We start from the raw sequence: 23,507 nt of genomic DNA, 5'->3' as shown, positions 1-23,507 counted from the left end.
GACGGTGATCCTTTCCCTCCTTCCACGACAGCGTTAGACCCCTCTCCGTGACCAACGCTGTCATGTCCGCCATCGCCCTCAAGTGCGGCGGCCACCATTGCGGCGGCCCTGACTACCCGTTTTCCCGTCTCGGAGCCAGTCACACTCGGTGGTCTTGCCCCGTGGCATCCCTCTTAACACTCGCGCGCCTTACCTGCGCAAGATTTCCTTTTAGTACGTCTCGCTGTTGCCTTTCAGTTTTTAGGTGCTCCACCAACTCGTCAGCATGTACCCTCAGCTGCTGCCTCTTCTCCACTAGCCGGCCGAGGCGCGACTCCATCACACACACCTCTTTATCAACCCAGCGCCATATTTCGACATCAACTGCAAGCTAGTTGGGGCGGGGCGCAGTTCGATTTATCCGAAAATTCGAATGACCGGTGGTAAAATAACGAGCTTTCAACGTATATACTTACATACATGCACACCTACATACACACACATACGTTATACACACACGATGCTTGGATTTGTGTGTGCCTTGTAAACTCCTACCAGCCATCATGAAGCATGCACTCCTACCATGCACCAGCCATCGATAGTGCATGGTTTTGCTACGTTTTCGTGGGTGCAAGCAGTCCACGGCGTGTAAGCGCCAACACAAATGCAGAAAAAACGAAAACAAACCATTTAATTAATCGCACGCTGCCAATAAGCAGAGCTATGCAAGGTATCTTGCACGCGGCAGCGCTGGTGGCTGGCTCTGCTTATTGAAAAGGTGGCTTGCATAACTTGGCAATTTCGTCTTGCGTAAGGGCCCCCGTGTCAGCCACGAGTTCTATGCGCGTGGTGTTGCTCGATTTCCAGGGTTCCCAGGGCTGTCCATTTTTCAATTGTGGCACACTCCTGCAGCGAAAGAATTAAACTAGAGTGAAACACCACTTGTGAAAAGCTACCACCTGTTTAGAGAACAAATATAGTGTCACCCTCTGGGTCTGAAGAGCTTTCGCGCTAAGGACTGAGTCGACAGCTGGCGAACGAAAAAGGTGAAGCCTAGTAATATGCACCGATGCACCAATCAAAACGTTATCGAAGGCTGTTAGCACTGACAGCTCCTCGCAAAGTAACAATGCGCACTACTACCCGCCACCCAAGATAACCTCAGGGCGCCCGGATAGACATGTGAGGAGCCGGATCATTCCGATACATTTGGTGTCAAAGAAGGACCCGACCAGAATTTTGCTTTATTTCTAGCTTCACAACTTGGAGGGGTGATACGTCGTCTTAGACGTCTCCGGAAGCGGCGTATTTTCTAGTGGAGCCACTGCGCAGCAATGCCGAATCGAAGACTGTTGGAATGGTTTATCTACGGCTCAACGTGCACCTAACGCCCGACGCCAATAGAGAGTTTCAGCAGTCCGTCTGTTCCGTCGTGTACGTAGTTACCGTGTTGGCCGGGACTCGTCTGGGCACTTGTGCCTTCGTCATGGTACGGGAATTAGTTCCGCAGGCCGGCCCTCGCCATGCCCGTGCATTCCCACGGTGGGGTGCGCCTCCTTGCCCTTCCTCCTCGCCCTTCAGCGCGCGCATGCGGAGTCGGGTCCCGGTAGTCACGGTAACTACGTACACGACGGAACAGACGGACTGCTAATACTCTCTAATATCTTCTAACCAGTAGGTACAGTTATTCACCATGCTATACAGTAGTAGCTGCGCGCTGCATGTACTGGAATACAGTTTACAACGGCGTCGTTTTTATAGCGAACTTTAGCTGTCACAGCCTGGTGGAGCAACAAAATGAAACCTAGGAATCGTTTACGCAAACGCTGGTGACGGAAAGCATCTGCCATGCCGCGGAAGGGAAAGTTCAGTAATTGAACGTGAGTCTCTTCAGATCACTGATGCTCGCATCAAAGAATTGTCCAAAATTACTAACACTCATAATCGCATGTAGAAGTAGCAAATGAAGCCGAGGTGCACCAAAAGGTGCAACGTTTCCCGAACGTACCCGTCCAACGCGGTTACAATGAAAGTTTACGGTGAAACTTCTCCAGCTTTAAGTGGCGAACTATATATTCTGCAATAATGACTTGGCAACCAATATATAAGACATTAGATTTCTAATGGTCCCCCCACGATTACAACACGGAAAGATAAGCGCAAAAGAATAAACCTTCCTTTCATCCTTGATAAGAGAGAGAGAGAGAGAGAACTTTATTTTAACTAAGGGTTAGCGCAGCTTGGTGGCTGACCACCGTAGTACTTCGGCCACTGTGGCTGCCCGACCCGTGAGCGACATCTGGAGATCCAGGTTTAAGCACCCCAGCGCTGGTGCCCACTGGTCGAGGGAGGATATGAGAGGGAAGGGGTTAGATTTGCAGGCCGACATACGGTGATGTGATGCGGCCCGTTCTCCGCAGTGCTGGCAGAGTGTTGTGAAATACAGTGAGAGGTGAATGTGACAAGTATGGCTAAACAGGGGAGGGATTCAGTTTGAAGCTGACGCCAAGGGCGTTCCCTTCCCACTTAGTTGGATGGGTGGGCGGGAGGGTATTTGCGGTGGGAGAGGCGGTAGTGTCCCGTGATGTCCCTGATAAGACAATGTCACTCCTGGTACTTAATTACTCCAGCTTCATGTTACACGCCGGTGGAGACTCTGGGTGCCCCACACCAAAATGGCTTACAAGCAAATTTGCTGCTTCAGCGATAAAACGCTTCTCACGGACAAAACCCCAGGGATGTAGCAGAGACAGGAATCGCTGCTTTCTGAATTGAACGAAAACGGAGAACAAACTTCACAGGAGACCCAGTGCGAGGTTTGTTAAAGGCGTGAGTGTATAGTGTTCATTTGTACCTACGTGCAAGCAGATGCTGCCACGAACAATCTTTACTTCGTATTGTTGAAAATGGAGCACGGAGATAGCCGCATTTTGCTCCTGCAAATATTGGCTTCAAGGTGCTAGTGGAGGCTTAGGTAGCACAGTGCGCTTAAGGGAAACCATTTTAGGTAATCCTGGCTGCAACCGAAACGCTAAGCGGTCAAGAGTAAGATCGTTAGAAAGACGGTGACGAATATTTTTTTCGCAATCGTCTGCGCTGGAACTTTGATAGCTGTCGCAGAACGCCAATTCCCTTGGCAGCTGTCTAAAAATGTGATCCTATCGATTCGGGCGGTTTCCTATACGTACATGACTCTAGAACCATATAAGCCCTACTAGGTCCATAGAATTTCACTTCTTTCAATTCGTACTGTTTCCTAAGTGTATATAACTTTAAAACAAAAGCGTCTACGGCTCTTGAACAATAACAGCCAAGTAGGTTCCCCAGAAGCGTGTTTTTCTCGTTTCGCACGGTTGCGTAAACGTATACGGCTGTAGAACAATTATTCCCTGGGAGGTTCACTGGAAATGGTCTCTTGTCGGTTAGCATGGTCTCGAAAACATGTATGGCTCTAGCACCATTATTCCCTATGGGCTCCCTAATCATGTGTTCCTCTCGATTCGCACGGTTTCCCTAACACATATGGCTGTACAACGACAATTCCCTAGAAGGTTCCCTAAAAATAGGCTCCGCTAACTTCGTGTGGTTTCCTAAACGTATATATCGGTAGAACCACTATATCCTAGGGTGATTCCTTAAAATGGCTCCTCTCGATTCCTACGGTTTGGTAAAAGTATATGACTATAGAACAACAATTCACTCGGAGGACCCTTAAAAATGTACCCCGCTGTGTTCACTCTGTTTCCTGTACCCGCTCGATAATCGTGGTTTCCGAGGCGTATATGGCTCCAGGGGCATTATTTCGTATGGGCTTCCGAATGGTTTGTTCCGTGGGATTCGCGTAGTTTCCTAACGTATATGGCCACATAACGGCAATTCCCAAGAACGCTTCCTAGAAGATTCCCCAAAAATGCGCTAATCTCGGTTCGTGGTTTTTTTCTAACGGATGTCTCTAGACCTTGCTTTTTTAGGGCGCTTCCTAAAAATGGCTCCTGTAGATTTCAACGGTTTGGTAAGAGAATATGGCTATATATAGAACAATAATTCCCTTAGACTCCATAGAAATACGCCCCGCTCGATTTTCGTGGTTATTCTAAGTGTATAATCCTCTATAGCAGGGGTCGGCAGTCTTTTAAAGTTGAGGGGCGAGTTGCATGAAGGCGACAAGGTGGAGGGCCAGACGGCCAATCGAGTGAGGGGGAGGATGGCTTGGCTGGCAAAAAGAAAAAAATTCAACAAGCTTACAATAAAATTTCACAATAATGGACAATAATCTGGCGAGGGACAATGACAATTGGAAGCGATCAATTCTCTGTACTTTTCTCCCCTCTAACCCCGTTTGAGGTCAACACTTTTTGTGGGACTTCAGATAGAAACTGGCAGGGGGAGGAGTGGGGGTTACGACGACTTGCTCGGGTCCGCATAGTACTGCCCTGCGAGCCGCGTGCGGCACGTGGGCTGCAGGTTGCCTGCCCCTGCTCTAGAACAATACTTTTCTTGGAGGACCCTCAAAAATGTTCCTCTCTGTGTTCGCGCTGTTTATAAAAACGTATATGGCTCTATAATCATTATTGATGCAGGAGCAACCCTACAAATTTGGTCCTACAACTTTATTCCATTCGTTCACCATTACAACGTGTTACGCATTCCCCTAGTGCATGCAATGCTCCCCTACAGTTTGCTGGTAGCTGCTCTGGCGATTGTTAAGCACTGCTTTTTGTAGTAGAGGCTGGGAAGTGCCTCTCTATTCGCAGTATTTGCTAAGCGGATGTATACCGCTGTGCACTTCTGTTTCGGAGCCCTGATCGTTGCGCTCTACTAAGAATTTCTGACCTAGACAGAGCTGTTGTTGAAAGTTTAAAACTAGCGCCAGGAAACTGTTTTTAAAACCCCGCGTAACGAGCTTGTGCCCAACTTAAGTGACATTTTGTACGGTGAGCTTTTGAGCGGCGAGCTTGACGTTGTCGGTCGACTGTGGTTTACGTTTACCTAATGTGGTATTTTGGAAAACTGATGCAACGCGTGTATCTTAGTAACGCATATTTGATCACCTCTATTGATTTGATGCTGTAATCTTGTACCAAAAACTTGTACCAGGTTGAACGTATTGTCGCGGAGCGACCACCTTTTTGCGGATGAGCCACCAAGGAACGTGGGCACGAGTCCCCGATCGCGAACTCTTTTAATGGCGATGACTGACTAATTTACAATGACGATGATAGTGGTGCCGTATGTTTGAGAAGTACACCCATACAGGTTGCGGCTCATACGAAACGAGGTGATCACCCCGCTACAGTATTTGCGTGAAAAAATTTTGACACGTTGATGTAAGTAAGCGGGTGATTTTTTCCTTGCCTATATACCCGGTGTTACAAAGATAAAAAGTTACCTAAGCAACAGTTTTTTCAACTGAGCAACAGAATGGGAAGAAAAGAGCAAAAACTGGCATTCTTTGTGGGCGTATGCAATAACAGATGTTCGTTTTATTAATAGAACTAGTGGTGAGTCGGCCCCATGCTGTTCATTCCTTATTGTCTTGTGTTTGACGCGCAGTTTTTTTTTTTCTTGTAATGCAAAATACGTTCACACCACCAAGCTTGAAAAATAAAAATACATCGGGGATAACGTTTGAGCAGTTGGAGTCTGCCATGCGCAGGTCAACCCGTGCAAGTCTTGGCCTAGGAGAAAAAGGTGGCAACTGCTTGCGACATATGAGCCGTTCCGGCTTATCCTTCACTTTGTTTGGTCCGCCTGATCATACTTTTGTTCTTTCCACCCACCGCAAACGACGCTCAACATAGGGTTTCTTACTAATATATACTATAGGGAAATCTGTCGCTTCAGTCGCGGGCAGCCGTAGGCGGCGCCATTGCCGCTAGCGACGTTCCTCGCCTACTTGGCTTAGCTAGCCATACGGCTTTTTTTTCGTCTTGAAGCCAAAATAAACAAGAAAGGGTAACATTTTTCCTTGTTCATCGTGCATGATGCTTCTACATATTTACTGACAAATTACTCTTTTTGGAGGTTGAATTTTATAATGGCAAAATAAATTTGCTAAACCTCGTGCTGTTTTGTTGCCAGAGCCATTATTGTTGCTGTTTTGCTGCCAGAGCCAACTTTTCAGCCTGTTCATGAGCCATGCCAAGGACAAGTGGAACGTGCCTTCCCGGTACATGACGAAACGCTCGCCGAACCGCGGCTCCCCTAGACAGTGACGCCAGATTTCCCTCTAGTATATATTAGTAGGAAACTCTATGACGCCCAACTCACGCTTTCCGCAACCAGAATCCAGAGCATGCGTCACGTGACAGCTTTGCTCACCCGTCTTTGATGAAGTTCACCACGGCGGCCATGTCCAGGACAGGCTCAAAGAGCGGTTTTCCCGCACCGTCGGTGATGTAGTGGAAGCCCTTCAGGGACGCCGTTTGTACCAGAGAGCGCGTGTCGCAGCCGCCCATGTATGTCGCCAAGCCGTTCAGCAAGTGGCTCTCCGTTGCCAGGGTTGCGGCGGATAGCGCATTCTTTGCGATAGCGTACGGAAAGCTGCTTTTCGGGAAGAAGTACGTGAGGGTGAAGTCCAGAACTGCGGCGAGCGTTGACGCATTGCCAGTCGCCACCGCCAGGGGCCTGACGTACTCGTCGAAGAATGCCCTGAACTGCGCGCATCGTGAAACGCACACATTTGCATACACAGACACCGCTGCTGTCCCTGCAGCGCGTGCAATGCACCAGACTTGGTAGCAATAAAATTACAGTAATTAAATTACAGTGATTAAATGTCTTATAGCTGTAATGAGCAATGTAATGAATTACTTTTGAGTGCTGGTAATTTGGTAATGTGATAAATTACTTGTTGCCAGTAATTTCATAGAAATTACGCATTACATTCCCAATTACTTTTGACTACTATTTAGCCTGTCCGCTTGTGTCCGCTGCATATGTAAAGAGTGTAAATAAAGTACATGAGTTGGTAGTGTATGAATGATGAATTTTTGTTAAAGTAATTTCAAAGTAATTTCATTACTTATGAAAAGTAATAGTAATGTAATGTCATATCTTTCGGCCACCTGTGATTCCTAATGTGATGTAATTACATTTTAGAAAATTTCAGGAAGGTAATGAGTAATGTAATGTAATTACTTTTTAGAAGTAATTTTGCCATCTCTGCAGCGCACGTATGCGGGCGTATACCGCTGTGGCGACGCACATTTCGAAGACAAGTTTGGAAGGGTGACCTGATATTATTTGTCTCACTTAAAAGGCATCTGCAGGCCTGCGCAATTCCCTCGCGACATGGCTAAACTGAAGTGACCCATTTTTACCTAATGTTTGTGGTAGAAGAAACAAGCCGTAATAAAAACATTCATCGCGACTCGAATATGCTTCTCCAATTTGGAACCCACCCCAATCTTACTTAACCGACGCCCTTGAAGCCATTCAGAATCGTGCGGATCGCTTCATAACTTCCCAGTACAATTTCCGCACAAGTGTTACAACTATAGAATTATCACTGTCTCCCAAGGCCCTGGATCTTAGACGAAAAACAGCACGTCTCTTCTTTTCACAATCTGTATTTCAATTATGCTTACTTAGATGGCTCCTTGCTTTTCCCACCAATTCGAACTTCGCGCCGTCTTTTAAATTCTTTGAGTGTTCAAAATTTAAAAAGATCAACTAACGCTTTCGGCGAATCTTTTCTTCCGTTAACTATAGAGGATGGGAATCGGCTTCCAAAGGCAATAGTCAATGAGCGTAATAATCTAAAGTTTAAAACAATACTCAAAACTCATTTGACAACAGCGCCGTCGTATTTTCTGTGTATTAGTTGTATAACCAGTTTTATAATTATTATTCTTATTGTGGCCCTGTGATTCCAATTTTTGAATTGTATACTAGTTTAGGTTTTTGGTCCGCAATTGCCTTTGTGTATGCTTGTTCGACACCCCCCCCCCCCCCTTTATGTTATACCCCGTCAGGGGCCCTTTAGGGTAAATAAATGATTATGATGATGATGATGAGCCTTCAAGCCGAGGCTCAAGTTAATACATTAGACAACATTGCAGACCACCATCCATCGGTTCGTCTTCTAAGAATTAAATCGATTACTACCGCTGTTACACTACCGCAGTAGTATGACCACGCATGAGCTCTGATGCCACGTCCTGCTGAAATACCACTTGTACACTGTCAACAGGCTACCGACAACCGGTTTCACGGGCGGATAAGAAGCATTCGGACAGCGCTGCGGACCAACCGACCTTTCCGTATCGGCACACCAGGTGGCCGTCAGGACCATGTGTCCCCGTGACCAGCTAAGCCGTGCTATACTGTCACTAAAGCTGACGCGCACTTATGTATGGAAACACCCTTCCGTTGGTTTTCGCAGAGCTGGTCTCCATCCGCGATAAGTAGTGCGCCTTATCTTTGTGTTGCCCCACCATCTTGCCTGATCATGTACTACACGAGTTTTACCCAGGCTACTAGACAGATGACGGCGTCTGGACAGTAGGCGGCTCATAATATGCAATGTGCACCGGAAACTGAAATATCCCCCTGTCGATAACCTCTGAACCGGCCGTAGCACGCCCACCCAAGTTGACGCCTACACGGCTGCTCATCCTCCGAAAGCGCCCTCTCCCGCTTCTGCAGCTGCCACTGCTGGACATTCTTCTACACTAAACAGAGTTTCTTAGGCGCCTCTTTCCCGACCTTGTTTCCGCGTGAGCTGAATTTCTTGGCAGTTTAGACAATCGTCAGGAGGAGTCGGCCTGGTGAATTCGCCTGGGCGTTGCACCATGGCGCCTGCTGTTCGTCGAACGTCAGCTTCTAGCATTTAAGCGATCACTTACACCACACGAGAAAACAAAGCTAGAAGTACAAATACAATCGCAGGGTCATGTTCTTTTGTGGTCGCTTTAATGGTTGACCGCGAGTCACAGAGAGAATATTTTGTGACGTCATAGATACTTTGCTGAAATGTGACATGGGGCATCTCTGTATTGCCTCCTTTGCTTATTATCTATATATTATGCACTGGTTCAACCATTGTTTAAGTGTGTAAACTACATCTTTGAGGTAGCGATAAATTGGTTATCGTCGTTATCGGAACAACACAGTGGTAATGAACCGAACTGGTACTTTGTCTTCAAGGCTGGTTTCTGCGAATGTAGCGTGCGTTACCTGGCCGATGTCGACGCCGGCAATGACCTCGTGTATATCAAGCGGCGTGTACTTGAGGGCCAAGTTGAAGTCTGTCACTCTTGGCGCAAAGCGGAACTCCAGCCTTGCAGCCGCTGACAGCAGCGCCTTCAGAGAAGTGTTCGCTAAGCAGGGTGGGGAAATATCTTTTGTTTCCGAGTCGATGCAGTTTATAGCTGTGGCCAGTTCTTCTGAAGGTTCCAGCATGACCTGCGCAGCCAGTGGCGCAGCTTGCAGATATGAAATTATGCTATCTTTTGGGGGCCTAATGAAAGTCTGGTAGTAAAGAAAACGCCATTACGACAGTCAGCTACGTCTTGAACGCCGGTATTTCTTCTACGCTAAAAAAAAATTCTACACTAAACATTCTTCTACACTAAAAATTCGTCTGTCTGTCTGTCCGTACAGAGATGAAATGGGAAGCGATTGTGAGTAGACGGTATTTCCCGTCATTCGTAGTGCTTCAGATAAGTATTTGTGTTGTCGCGCAAAGAGGAGCACAAGCTTTTCAATACGTATGGTCCATTTCTCGGATGTCCGGAGCAGTCTTTGCGCAGCTTTTGGGGAGCGCGTAACTTATCCCGCGATAGAAATTCTAGGGATAAAAAAATGCTGCACAACTGCTCTGGGGCACTTCCTAGCAGTCTTCTAGGAGACAAAAATCAAAGCTTAAAAGAAAGATGGATGAAACGCGAAGCTTTGCCGCAAGTGTCGGAACGGCTCTGTGAATGGCGCTATCGCACAGGCGTCGGTTTCATAACGCGAAGGATCCAGGTTCGCTTCCGACTGCGGTAAGCATTTCTGCAGACGATAGTGTTTCTTGGGCTATTTAAACAGGAAAATATTGGTCTGTCTGTCTGTCTGTCCGTCTGTCCGTCTGTCTGTCTGTCTGTCTGTCTGTCTGTCTGTCTGTCTGTCTGTCTGTCTGTCTGTCTGTTTGTCGGTCTGTCCGTCCGTGCTACCGTCTGTCTGTCTGTCTGTCTGTCTGTCTGTTTGTCGGTCTGTCCGTCCGTGCTACCGTCTGTCTGTCTGTCTGTCTGTCTGTCTGTCTGTCTGTCTGTCTGTCTGTGCTTGCCCCCGTCTGTCTGTCTGCCTGTCTGTCCGTGCGTCCGTCTGTCTGTCTGTCTGTCTGTCTGTCTGTCTGTCTGTCTGTCTGTCTGTCTGTCTGTCTGTCTGTCTGTCCGTCCATGCGCCCGTCCGTGCGTCCGTCCGTCTGTCTGTCCGTGCGTTCGTCTGTCCACCCATGCGTTCGTCTGTCCACCCATGCGTCCGTCTGTCTGTCCAGGCGTCTGTCTGTCTGTCTATATGTCTGTCTGTCTGTCTGTCTGTCTGTCGATTCAGCCTTCCGGCCATAAGATAAAGGAGTACTTCTACAACACCTTTATGAAGGGAAATCTTATCCAAATCACTAACCCTAGTTACACAGATTATGATTGTCAATATCGTTCGCGAAAAAGAAAACATGAGTGATATATGATATGTCATAAATGCATATTTGCTATTTCCAGTGTTCTTTAAACTAAATATCAACTACTGCTTGACTTTTGCGATATGAAATAAAATATACGCGTTGTAAACCATGTTTCGAACCAAAATTCAAAATAAAATCTTTACCACCCGTGGATCGCGTCTTGTGCCGCCATTGCAAGAGGTCCTCTACTAGCAAAAGCTTGCAGTAAATCGCGCGCAAGCAGTGGAACGCGCTAAAATTGAATCGACGGGATCATGCCTCCACAGTGTTTATTCTGGCAGGAGCTAGAAAGGAGAAACAAGGCTTGACAGGTGGGCTGGGGAGAAAAGAGCCATTTGCGTGGCAGCGGCGCCGCAAGACAACAGTCTTTCGACGAAATTTGCAGATTAAGTAACCATGCAAAAGGTAATTTCTTTTGAAGCGCTTCATGTGCCTTCGCTTCCCATCATCACAGTTTTGTGAAACCCATGACGCGAAGATGGCTTGCCAAAGTGCGCTTTTACGACGGAACGGTACCCATTAGTGAGACGTTTAGAAAATTTGAGAACGGTACCCATTAGTGAGACGTTTAGAAATAGTGGCAGTGATTTCGAAAGTATCCGGGTTGAGCAGCTCGGCATGTCTCCTTTTTATTGTCGTTACCATTTGACTTCTACGACATTTTCTTTTCTGGGTTACGGGGGAAGGGGGGGGGGGGGGGCGTTCGGCATGACCTCTATCAGCATCGCGCAAAATTAAATGCTCTAGACCGCCGGGGTGAAACAGTTGAAACAATGATTCAGGATAGAAAACCTCCGCTTTCGGTTTTATAGGTCGGAGGGGTGGGATTGTACACAGCAACGCCTTCACACGGGAAGAGAAAACGTTTACCAGTATGTAATTGCCTAGTTGCCGGCGTAAACTTAATGGTTTTGTTTTGCCCTTAAAGATCTAGGGGTCTTAGTGAATGCTGGTTTCAGATTTTTGGGGAATGAATGAATGAATTTGAATTTTATTGGCGCAGCAGCCAAATTTGGCTATAATGCGCCAGACCCAAGGTAAATATTTTGAACACACTACGGTAAAAGGCTCACGTAAAAATCATGTAAAGTGGTAAAATCAAAGTTTCTGTAAAAGCTCGAGTGCACTCAAAAATTTTAAAACCTTTTCCAAGGGAACCAGGGGTTCATCGCCAAGCAGTAAAGCAGGTTGGAATGGAATTTGAAATTTCTAAAAGTAGGAAAAAAATTCACGATGCTCGTTTTCGTAACTAGGACACTCGATAAGTATGTCTATTACTGTAAGGCGCTTCCCACATTGCTCACATTCTGGAGGGTCTGCTCCCAGCAATAGGAACTTGTGGGCCAAGCGCGTGTGCCCAATTATTAATAAAAGCGGCGAAAAGAAGCTAGCAGTAAATGCCAGTGTAAATGTCTGATGTATATTAGTAACATCTCTTAGCACGTGTTCTATTGTTCATGGTAATTACAAGTAAAACTCCATAAAAAATCGATGTCCACATGGGTTACCGTCCTTTACCTTGATACCCGTTAGTGTGTCACATATATACTCTGGGGATTCCCGTAGACGGATTGTCTAGTGTTGCCCACGTACGTCTGCCGCACCCTTCAAGCTAGCTACGGGCTAAGCCAGCACAGACACCTGGATAGCTTTCGTCCACATGACCCTTCTTCGTAACCCGAAAGCCTAACCTCCGTTTCGAATTAACATTCTACTGCAAAGCCACCGACCATAGGGTTCCATACTAATTTCTACTATTGGATAATGGAGACTTTTAGCAGTCCGTTTGTTCCGTCGCTTACGTAGTTACCGTGATTGTATACCGGGGCCCGACTGCGCCTGTAACCTGAGCGTTAACTAAAGGTTACGTTTAACAAAAGTGTGGCAAACACATTCTACAAGGTGACAACAGCTAACAAATTATCCAGGGTGACCAAATAATCTAACTCATTGTAGTAGTTATGTGCCTGTTGTATGATTTTTCTGTTTTGTTAAAAATTAAAAAAAATGCTCGCCGTGGGTATTAAGCGCTGGTTCCATAGCGACGATTGCGATTTCAACAAAAAAAAGGCGGAAAATATATCCCACCGTCATATCTCTTGGCGGTGGCTTTATGAATGGTCGCTTGGGCAACATAAAATCTCGGAGAGAAACTAGGTGGTAAAATGGTCGCCACTTCGTCTCTTTTTCTAATATCTCGTGATTGTTTAAAGTTTTCCTTGCAACTCGCCACTGCCCTTGGGCAACAGCAGCATTTTGAATTTTTGTTTGTAGTTTGATTTGACTGTCATTTTATACTACTAAATGTTTTTTTCTAATTCCAGAGATAATTCAACTCATCGAACCGGTTCGGTACGTGATTTAGTCGAACCGCAACTGAACCGGAACGAAATTATTTCACCCGAACCCGAACCGCAACCTACCCGGTATTTGTTTTTATTCGACACCCTGATATATATATATATATAGACTGAAAAGATAAAAACTCACACAGAGCACGAAAAAAATAAGGTTAGTAGAGACAGAGACAAACGAGAAAGACTTAGAAAATAAAAATAGGTTTACTGACGTTTCAGGGAGAGGACTCCCTTTCTTCAGAGTACCAAGCACTCTGAAGAAAGGGAGTCCTCTCCCTGAAACGTCAGTAAACCTATTTTTATTTTCTAAGTCTTTCTCGTTTGTCTCTGTCTCTACTAACTGTGTGTGTGTGTGTGTGTGTGTGTGTGTGTGTGTGTGTGTGTGTGTGTGTGTGTGTGTGTGTGTGTGTGTGTGTGTGTGTGTGTGTGTGTGTGTGTGTGTGTGTGTGTGTGTGTGTGTGTGTGTGTGTGTGTGTGTGTGTGTGTGTGTGTGTGTGTGTGTGTGTGTGTGTGTGTGTGTGTGTGTGTGTGTGTGTGTGTGTGTGTGTGTGTGTGTGTGTGTGTGTGTGTGTGTGTGTGTGTGTGTGTGTGTGTGTGTGTGTGTGTGTGTGTGTGTGTGTGTGTGTGTGTGTGTGTGTGTGTGTGTGTGTGTGTGTGTGTGTGTGTGTGTGTGTGTGTGTGTGTGTGTGTGTGTGTGTGTGTGTGTGTGTGTGTGTGTGTGTGTGTGTGTGTGTGTGTGTGTGTGTGTGTGTGTGTGTGTGTGTGTGTGTGTGTGTGTGTGTGTGTGTGTGTGTGTGTGTGTGTGTGTGTGTGTGTGTGTGTGTGTGTGTGTGTGTGTGTGTGTGTGTGTGTGTGTGTGTGTGTGTGTGTGTGTGTGTGTGTGTGTGTGTGTGTGTGTGTGTGTGTGTGTGTGTGTGTGTGTGTGTGTGTGTGTGTGTGTGTGTGTGTGTGTGTGTGTGTGTGTGTGTGTGTGTGTGTGTGTGTGTGTGTGTGTGTGTGTGTGTGTGTGTGTGTGTGTGTGTGTGTGTGTGTGTGTGTGTGTGTGTGTGTGTGTGTGTGTGTGTGTGTGTGTGTGTGTGTGTGTGTGTGTGTGTGTGTGTGTGTGTGTGTGTGTGTGTGTGTGTGTGTGTGTGTGTGTGTGTGTGTGTGTGTGTGTGTGTGTGTGTGTGTGTGTGTGTGTGTGTGTGTGTGTGTGTGTGTGTGTGTGTGTGTGTGTGTGTGTGTGTGTGTGTGTGTGTGTGTGTGTGTGTGTGTGTGTGTGTGTGTGTGTGTGTGTGTGTGTGTGTGTGTGTGTGTGTGTGTGTGTGTGTGTGTGTGTGTGTGTGTGTGTGTGTGTGTGTGTGTGTGTGTGTGTGTGTGTGTGTGTGTGTGTGTGTGTGTGTGTGTGTGTGTGTGTGTGTGTGTGTGTGTGTGTGTGTGTGTGTGTGTGTGTGTGTGTGTGTGTGTGTGTGTGTGTGTGTGTGTGTGTGTGTGTGTGTGTGTGTGTGTGTGTGTGTGTGTGTGTGTGTGTGTGTGTGTGTGTGTGTGTGTGTGTGTGTGTGTGTGTGTGTGTGTGTGTGTGTGTGTGTGTGTGTGTGTGTGTGTGTGTGTGTGTGTGTGTGTGTGTGTGTGTGTGTGTGTGTGTGTGTGTGTGTGTGTGTGTGTGTGTGTGTGTGTGTGTGTGTGTGTGTGTGTGTGTGTGTGTGTGTGTGTGTGTGTGTGTGTGTGTGTGTGTGTGTGTGTGTGTGTGTGTGTGTGTGTGTGTGTGTGTGTGTGTGTGTGTGTGTGTGTGTGTGTGTGTGTGTGTGTGTGTGTGTGTGTGTGTGTGTGTGTGTGTGTGTGTGTGTGTGTGTGTGTGTGTGTGTGTGTGTGTGTGTGTGTGTGTGTGTGTGTGTGTGTGTGTGTGTGTGTGTGTGTGTGTGTGTGTGTGTGTGTGTGTGTGTGTGTGTGTGTGTGTGTGTGTGTGTGTGTGTGTGTGTGTGTGTGTGTGTGTGTGTGTGTGTGTGTGTGTGTGTGTGTGTGTGTGTGTGTGTGTGTGTGTGTGTGTGTGTGTGTGTGTGTGTGTGTGTGTGTGTGTGTGTGTGTGTGTGTGTGTGTGTGTGTGTGTGTGTGTGTGTGTGTGTGTGTGTGTGTGTGTGTGTGTGTGTGTGTGTGTGTGTGTGTGTGTGTGTGTGTGTGTGTGTGTGTGTGTGTGTGTGTGTGTGTGTGTGTGTGTGTGTGTGTGTGTGTGTGTGTGTGTGTGTGTGTGTGTGTGTGTGTGTGTGTGTGTGTGTGTGTGTGTGTGTGTGTGTGTGTGTGTGTGTGTGTGTGTGTGTGTGTGTGTGTGTGTGTGTGTGTGTGTGTGTGTGTGTGTGTGTGTGTGTGTGTGTGTGTGTGTGTGTGTGTGTGTGTGTGTGTGTGTGTGTGTGTGTGTGTGTGTGTGTGTGTGTGTGTGTGTGTGTGTGTGTGTGTGTGTGTGTGTGTGTGTGTGTGTGTGTGTGTGTGTGTGTGTGTGTGTGTGTGCGTGTGCGCGCGCGCGCGTGTGCGTGTGTGTGTGACGAACCGAAAAATACCGGTTCAGTTCGGGTTCGACAAAATTCGACAATATCACGTACCGAACCTGGTCGCAAACCGGTTCGATGAGTTGAATTATCACTGAAAATACAAAAAAATAGTAGTTTAAAACGACAGCCAAAAAAAAAAAATTTGCGCCAATTCACCTTGTCAATGTGGTTGGAAAGCAAAGCTGTAAACGGCACCCACTCCCGTCAATCTACAAATAGTGAAACCAGAGAGAAGTGAAAAGCACTTAACCATACATCTTATTTGTTCGCGGGAGTTTTCTGTTGACACCAACGGTCGGGAAAGAACCCTTGGGGGTAGAACCGCAACGACCCACGCGGCCCTAGTGGCCCGGGGCCTGGAGGTGTTGGCCGTTTATGGGCCCTGTGAATAAGGGACCACCCCGTCGGAGGCCGCCTCAACGGTGACCTCAAGGGCTCGAATAAAGTTCTATCTATCTATCTCTTGGGGGTAGAGGTAAAAAGCTTTGCTTTAAAACAGACGAAGTGGCAACGATTTACCACCTACTTTCTCGTCCAGACTTTATGTTGCCCTATTCATAACGCCACCGTCAAGAGATATGACGGTGGGATATATATTGTGCCCTTGAGTTTTTTGTTGAAATCGCAATCGTCGGTATAAAATCGCCCGTCACACTAACCTTGAAGCCTTAAATTTGGACCTGCGTACTGCCGTGTTTAAATACGGGCGCGTAATGCCAACGGCGCACATTTTTTATATTTGTAACAAAACAGAAAAATTCTACAACAGGCACATAAATACTACAAATGAATTAAATTATTTGGTCAGCCTGAATAATTTGTTAGCTGTCACCTTATCGAATGTGTTAGCCACACTTTTGTTAAAAGTAAGCTTTAGTTAACGCTCAGTCACTGCATTATTGCTCTGACCACTACAATTTCTTTTCCGTTAGCTGAACCGGATGTGTGCATTACAATCAGTATGCCATCGTACCGCCTGACCCCCGGCCATCGCTCCGTGTGCTACATTGCGGAATCTAATAGCAGATTATGCTGTTACAAAATGAAAGGGAAATTTTACGCGGGGAGCATTGAGATGGGCCTTTTTTGAGTAGACGCTCTTTCATTTGTCCACAGCTGTACTTCGCACCGGAACTAGTATAAAAGTAATGTAGCGAGTTGGGCAGCCAGTACTAGTGCAACTTCGAAAAAAGCAGATCTGAAAGCGATAAAACTGCACAACAAGTAGAAAAGATGATCGCTGGGCGAATGGGACAGTGCGAGGTACCTGCCTGCCTTTTTCCGCGTGTGATCTGCTTTATTACTGTTTCTGCTTCCAAGACAAGGTCGAGGGCTGCGGCTTCTTGCCTAGGGATTACGTGAGCACCTTAACAGTTTTTTCTGACATAGTTGTTGTTATTTATATCTGTAAAAAACGGAGCTTGTTCACTCTACTGTCCTCAAAAACTGACCACGGAACTCCCTTCCTTCGCATTGACGACACGTTTGGTTCTGAAAGGCAGGGCAAAAAAAGTATAGATCAATCACGTTTGGGTGCTTTTTTTTCCTTGTGCGGTTTTACTCAGTTTTTGCATATTATTGTAAAACAACGTGATTCGCCGTTTATTTTTGTTGTTTCCCATGTAAACACATTAAAAAAAACTGGCGTATTTCATACCCCGTGCTATATCTCAGCTCAGAGGCGCAGCTTATGTTGCAGGCCGGCAGACTTATTTTAACTAGCTGGTGATATTACAAGTGGATCAAAATATCGATACCCGGACGTTCTCGATTTCCACCTACTTTAGAAAAACGGTCGTAGGAAAAGGAGGGAGATCGAGGCCACTTGTGGTCAGCAGCAAACGGCTTAGCCACATAGAAGCTACTGCGGTCACACTTATCAAGTATTAATAATTTGCAGGTGTCGGACCTTTTAAACAAATTATGAAATGCAGAAAGTTTGCACACATCGGGTGTGGGCTTTCGCTGTTGCGCAGTGGAGCACTCCTGCAGCCTGATTGCTCCAAGAAAGTCGGAGCTAGGGAAGGGCAAAGTCATTTTTTATCCCCTGCAAGCTCCCGATAATGACATTTCGTTTGGTCAGCTTGCACTACGCTCGCGCTTCCAGCAGCAGCAGGCCATTGCTACATTGGTGCTCGTTCATTTCCCCTGGGCCCTGGTGTTACATAGAGCGTGATAATGTCCAATTTTCTGGAGGGGAAACTGCGTGAGCGGGTACGAAGTTGATGGCACGTAAAATAAAAAAAGGCCTGAATTGCATTGACTGTGCAGTATCAACAACGAAGGGTCGAACCGTTTCGGCATGTACCGATCAGCGTTATACCGTTATTTCGTGTTTCGGTTCAGGTCCGGTTTTCGGTTCGGTTCAGTTCTGGTTTGACACCCCGATGTGTCTGCATATATATATATATATATATATATATATATATATATATGTTGTGGGAATGCGACCTTAGGCCGTTCCCTATGGCTCGGCTTCGACACGCTGCTTGCTCCTCGCCGGAACATGATTCTTGCTTGGCGAGACATCGTCGAGGGGGAGAGGGGGATAAACCTCCTCACCAAGGAATGTCCTGCGGCCGGCGAGCGCGCGCCGGATGCAAGCTGCGGGGAGTTGGTGTTCGGTAAGCGAGGTGAGATGACGTGCCTAGCGACCTCCTTCCTTCGATCATCAGGCAAAAAGGAGGGCGAAAATGGCTGCCATCGGCGTCCCAGCCAGGCAAACGGGAGCGGTCTGAGGCACCCCCGGAGGTGACTGTTGTCGCGGTGAGTCGAACCTCTCGATTCCCTTAAATTGCCCGAGCGAGGAACTAGATCCTCGCCGTCAACCAGCTAGCGTGCATGCTCTTTAAATGTTTATTATTCAGTAATAAAACAACACAATATATATATATATATATATATATATATATATATATATATATATAACCCACATGGCGGGCATTTTTTCTCCACTTTCTGTCTTTCTTTCCAAATTTTTTATCTGTTTCAATGACCTACCACATCCTCCCCTTTGCTTTCCGAGGTTTTCTGGACTGCCAACTCTTATTTTCTGTCTTATTTTTATATTCTGTCTTGTATAAATATATATATATATATAGAACAGGAAATAGGGATTGGCAGTCAAGAAAACCTCGGAAAGCAAAGGGCAGGTTGTGGTGGGTCATAGAAAGAGATGAAGAATTTTTTTTGTCAGAAAGAAAGCCTTGGAAAACTGCCCGCCGGGTGGGATCTGAACCCACGACCTCCAGAATACCGGTCTGGCGCATATATATATATATATATATATATATATATATATATATATATATATATATATATATATATATACATATCAAGGTTGCAGTCGTCATTGCCAGTGCTATTCGGCTTTTTTTCGAAATATATAATAGGGCCGAATGACGTGTGCTTGTCACGTTTCTTTGATTCATTGATAAATAAGCGAAAATATAAGTCGAGAAAAAATCCGCCGTTTTCCGGGAGCGGGACTCGAACCCACATCTCCGCATAACCGGTGCGGTGCGTTAACCAATTACGCTATCCCCACAGCGGCTTCTCTCTCGACTTTTTAAAGCGGGGGTTTATATTTACAAGAGCTCTGAGGCCGGTCAACTAGCGCCGCCCCTCGACTACCGCGGGAGACGTAGAACGTCTTCTTTCCCAGCGGCCGCCACGTAGAACGTGGTCGGAGGTCGGGGTTAGCAATTGGCATATCCGAACTGCTGGAGCCAGTGCCTCGTAATGCATGTAGCAGAACAGAGAGATACGGGACGAGGGACTCGGTAAAGATACATATCAAGGTTGCAGTCGTCATTGCCACTGCTATTCGGCTTTTTTTCGAAATATATAATAGGGCCGAATGACGTGTGCTTGTCACGTTTCTTTGATTCATTGATAAATAAGCGAAAATATAAGTCGAGAAAAAATCCGCCGTTTTCCGGGAGCGGGACTCGAACCCACATCTCCGCATAACCGGTGCGGTGCGTTAACCAATTACGCTATCCCCACAGCGGCTTCTCTCTCGACTTTTTAAAGCGGGGGTTTATATTTACAAGAGCTCTGAGGCCGGTCAACTAGCGCCGCCCCTCGACTACCGCGGGAGACGTAGAACGTCTTCTTTCCCAGCGGCCGCCACGTAGAACGTGGTCGGAGGTCGGGGTTAGCAATTGGCATATCCGAACTGCTGGAGCCAGTGCCTCGTAATGCATGTAGCAGAACAGAGAGATACGGGACGAGGGACTCGGTAAAGATACATATCAAGGTTGCAGTCGTCATTGCCACTGCTATTCGGCTTTTTTTCGAAATATATAATAGGGCCGAATGACGTGTGCTTGTCACGTTTCTTTGATTCATTGATAAATAAGCGAAAATATAAGTCGAGAAAAAATCCGCCGTTTTCCGGGAGCGGGACTCGAACCCACATCTCCGCATAACCGGTGCGGTGCGTTAACCAATTACGCTATCCCCACAGCGGCTTCTCTCTCGACTTTTTAAAGCGGGGGTTTATATTTACAAGAGCTCTGAGGCTATATATATATATATATATATCAAGGTTGCAGTCGTCATTGCCAGTGCTATTCGGCTTTTTTTCCGAAATATTTAATAGGGCCGAATGACGTGTGCTTGTCACGAGAAAAAATCCGCCGTTTTTCCGGGAGCGGGACTCGATCCCACATCTCCGCATAACCGGTGCGGTGCGTTCGCCATTACGCTATCCCGCAGCGGCTTCTCTCTCGACTTTAAAGCGGGGGTTTATATTTACAAGAGCTCTGAGGCCGGTCAACTAGCGCCGCCCCTCGACTACCGCGGGAGACGTAGAACGTCTTCTTTCCCAGCGGCCGCCACGTAGACCGTGGTCGGAGGTCGGGGTTAGCAATTGGCATATCCGAACTGCTGGAGCCAGTGCCTCGTAATGCATGTAGCAGAACAGAAAGATACGGGACGAGGGACTCGGTAAAGATACATACCAAGGTTGCAGTCGTCATTGCCAGTGCTATTCGGCTTTTTTTTTTTCGAAATATTTAATAGGGCCGAATGACGTGTGCTTGTCACGTTTCTTTGATACATTGATAAATAAGCGAAAACATAAGTCGAGAAAAAATCCGCCGTTTCTCCGGGAGCGGGACTCGAGCCCACATCTCCGCATAACCGGTGCGGTGCGTTCGCCATTACGCTATACCGCAGCGGCTTCTCTCTCGACTTTAAAGCGGGGGTTTATATTTACAAGAGCTCTGAGGCCGGTCAACTAGCGGCCGGTCAACTATATATATATATTATATATATATATATATATATATATATATATAGAGAGAGAGAGAGAGAGAGAGAGAGAGAGAGAGAGAGAGAGACAGAAAATAAGGGTTGGCAGTCAAGAAAACCTCGGAAAGCAAAGGGGAGGTTGTGGTGGGTCATAGAAAGAGATGAATTTTTTTAGTCGAAAAGAAAGTGGTGAAAAAATGCCCGCCGGGTGGGATCCGAACCCACGACCTCCAGGATACCGGTCTGGTGCGATAACCACTACGCTACCGGCGGGGCTCTTTCCCCAGCACTTTCTCGGGTATTGATGTTAAGTAATTTTTGTTTCCTGCACTTGGGGGTGGTAGCCAGCACCACTCGGACTACTCGGGGTGTAGGGGACCTTCTTTTGTAACCCCCGGGCCGTGACTCGAGTGTCTACGATATGTCGAGAGTGGTCGACCAGCGTTGAACCCTCTTAAGCTCCCTTTGGCACCAAGACTGCCAGAACAGAGGCCCTCGCTAAGCATGTAGCGAATCAGAAAATGGGAAATGAGAGTTTCCGTAAAATAAGGCAGAAAATAAGGGTTGGCAGTCAAGAAAACCTCGGAAAGCAAAGGGGAGGTTGTGGTGGGCCATAGAAAGAGATGAAGATTTTTTTAGTCGAAAACAAAGTGGTGAAAAAATGCCCGCCGGGTGGGATCCGAACCCACGACCTCCAGAATACCGGTCTGGTGCGATAACCAATACGCTACCGGCGGGGCTCTTTCCCCAGCACTTTCTCGGGTATTGATGTTAAGTAATTTTTGTTTCCTGCACTTGGGGGTGGTAGCCAGCGCCACTGGGACTACTCGGGGTGTAGGGGACCTTCTTTTGTAACCCCCGGGCCGTGACTCGAGTGTCTACGACATGTCGAGAGTGGTCGACCAGCGTTGAACCCTCTTAAGCTCCCTTTGGCACCAAGACTGCCAGAACAGAGCCCCTCGCTAAGCATGTAGCGAATCAGAAAATGGGAAATGAGAGGCTCCATGAAATAAGGCAGAAAATAAGGGTTGGCAGTCAAGAAAACCTCGGAAAGCAAAGGGGAGGTTTTGGTGGGTCATAGAAAGAGATGAAGATTTTTTTAGTCGAAAACAAAGTGGTGAAAAAATGCCCGCCGGGTGGGATCCGAACCCACGACCTCCAGAATACCGGTCTGGTGCGATAACCACTACGCTACCGGCGGGGCTCTTTCCCCAGCACTTTCTCGGGTATTTATGTTAAGTAATTTTTGTTTCCTGCACTTGGGGGTGGTAGCCAGCGCCACTGGGACTACTCGGGGTGTAGGGGACCTTCTTTTTTAACCCCCGGGCCGTGACTCGAGTGTCTACGACATGTCGAGAGTGGTCGACCAGCGTTGAACCCTCTTAAGCTCCCTTTGGCACCAAGACTGCCAGAACAGAGGCCCTCGCTAAGCATGTAGCGAATCAGAAAATGGGAAATGAGAGGCTCCGTGAAATAAGGCAGAAAATAAGGGTTGGCAGTCAAGAAAACCTCGGAAAGCAAAGGGGAGGTTGTGGTGGGCCATAGAAAGAGATGAAGATTTTTTTAGTCGAAAAGAAAGTGATGAAAAAATGCCCGTTGGGTGGGATCCGAACCCCCGACCTCCAGAATACCGGTCCAGAATATATATATATATATATATATATATATATATATATATATATATATATATATATTCCTCTCAAGTAACGTCGCTCCTTAGAAGTGCATGCTCTGTAAACGTGGGAGACCGTGGGCCGCCACTGGAGGAAAATATGAGCTCACCGTGTTCAGAGGCCACAAGGAACCAGGCACGGGACCCTCCAAGATGGCTCGGCTGCACTTGATATTGAGGCTCCAGACCGCGTCGATCAGCATGTGCGCGCCCGAGCCGTGGCCCACGAGCACGACACCGTCAGAGCGGGCACCGAAGGCAGCCGCGTTGGCGACCGCCCACTTCACGGCCGCCTTGGCGTCCTCCTTTGCCACGTCTTTCACGAAGTCCTTGTCCACCCATGTCGGGTGCAGGAACCCGAGGACGCCGAGCCGCACGTTGGGAGACATCACGACCACGTCAGCTGTTTCGAGTTAGTGGGAATGCGGGGATCGAAGAAAAAAATTGCAGCGTATCTGCCTTTTTTACTGCAAACGTCGTGAAAAGATCTTCTGCCGCCCCAGACACGTAATTCTTCCTCCTCCTCTTCAACCGATGATGCTCTTTCGTCCCCTCTCGCACTATCATGATCAATTCAGTGGAGCTTTGTTCTATACAAGTCAATTTTCCCACCTTCACACTGATCAGGCAGCGGTCATTGTCTTTTTGTCTTATGTTTTTGTTCTGGTGACATTTTGCCACAGGGCGTAAGAAAAATGAAGAGACTATGTACATACAGGATATAGTAAGGTACAGAAAGAAAGCCAAGAAAAAAAACGGCAGGATCCGAGTGGCTTCATGCACTACAAAGAACTATATAGTCCAGTTTCAGAAATGAAGTACAACAGTTATTTGTAAAGGGAGCCACGCGTCCAACGGTTAATATCGGGAGGGCGGACTGGTCGATGTCATGTGGCCCTTATGTGTCGAGCTCGGCTGTAGTCTTTTTTAAGTGCATTTACACTAACTAGAAAAATTTATTCTTTCTGTCTGTCTGTCTGTCTGTCTGTCTGTCTGTCTGTCTGTCTGTCTGTCTGTCTGTCTGTCTGTCTGTCTGTCTGTCTGTCCGT

General features: G+C 47.0%; 1 protein-coding gene and 1 non-coding gene across 6 annotated transcripts in view; both read right to left on the bottom strand.

Moving 5' to 3' along the window:
- The window catches only part of Nuak (Nuak family kinase 1), a 136,620-nt gene that overhangs the window by 35,885 nt on the left and 77,228 nt on the right, over positions 1-23,507 (bottom strand). The gene's annotated exons all lie outside the window — the stretch shown is intronic.
- On the bottom strand, positions 21,915-21,987 carry Trnat-ggu (transfer RNA threonine (anticodon GGU)). The gene has a single exon. It is a non-coding gene; the product is annotated as a tRNA-Thr (tRNA).

Source organism: Haemaphysalis longicornis, unplaced genomic scaffold (assembly GCF_048455015.1).
Source record: "Haemaphysalis longicornis isolate Haplotype H1 unplaced genomic scaffold, Haemaphysalis longicornis Haplotype H1 scaffold_10, whole genome shotgun sequence".
In the NCBI taxonomy this organism is placed as follows: Eukaryota; Metazoa; Arthropoda; class Arachnida; order Ixodida; family Ixodidae; genus Haemaphysalis; species Haemaphysalis longicornis.
Note: the sequence above shows the minus strand (reverse complement) of the source record. Positions and strands in the feature narration are given on the sequence as shown.